General features: G+C 60.1%; 1 protein-coding gene across 1 annotated transcript in view; it reads right to left on the reverse strand.

Annotated features, from left to right (window-relative positions):
• The window catches only part of LOC116638764 (WAS/WASL-interacting protein family member 3), a 42,233-nt gene that overhangs the window by 40,546 nt on the left and 1,346 nt on the right, over positions 1-341 (reverse strand). The window lies entirely within an intron of this gene.

Consider the following 341-nt stretch of genomic DNA (forward strand, 5'->3'; position numbering starts at 1 on the left):
GGGGGGGGGGGGGGAGAAGTGAGCTGTCAGCTGGAAGACTCCCTGAGACTCAAGCCTCAGTGCAGGAAAGAGGTAGAGGTTACAGCTTGCTACACTTGGCCTCCAGCCCAGTGTGGGGCTTAGAAGCACAGAGTAGCTGCGCTGAGGTGCAAGTCCACTCAGGATTTTCAAGGAGTCCTCAAAGAGCTGGGGAGAAGAGGAGATCCCCGAATCGCACACCTCACCTTTCTATATGTGCTGCCGAAGCGAGCACACACCTCACCTTTCTAACAAGGCTTCCTCCATCTCAATTCCCTTTTCAGCCCCCCCCCCCCCCCCCCCCCCCCCCCCCCCCCCCCCCC

Source organism: Phoca vitulina, unplaced genomic scaffold (assembly GCF_004348235.1).
Source record: "Phoca vitulina isolate PV1807 unplaced genomic scaffold, GSC_HSeal_1.0 scaffold2, whole genome shotgun sequence".
In the NCBI taxonomy this organism is placed as follows: domain Eukaryota; kingdom Metazoa; phylum Chordata; class Mammalia; order Carnivora; family Phocidae; genus Phoca; species Phoca vitulina.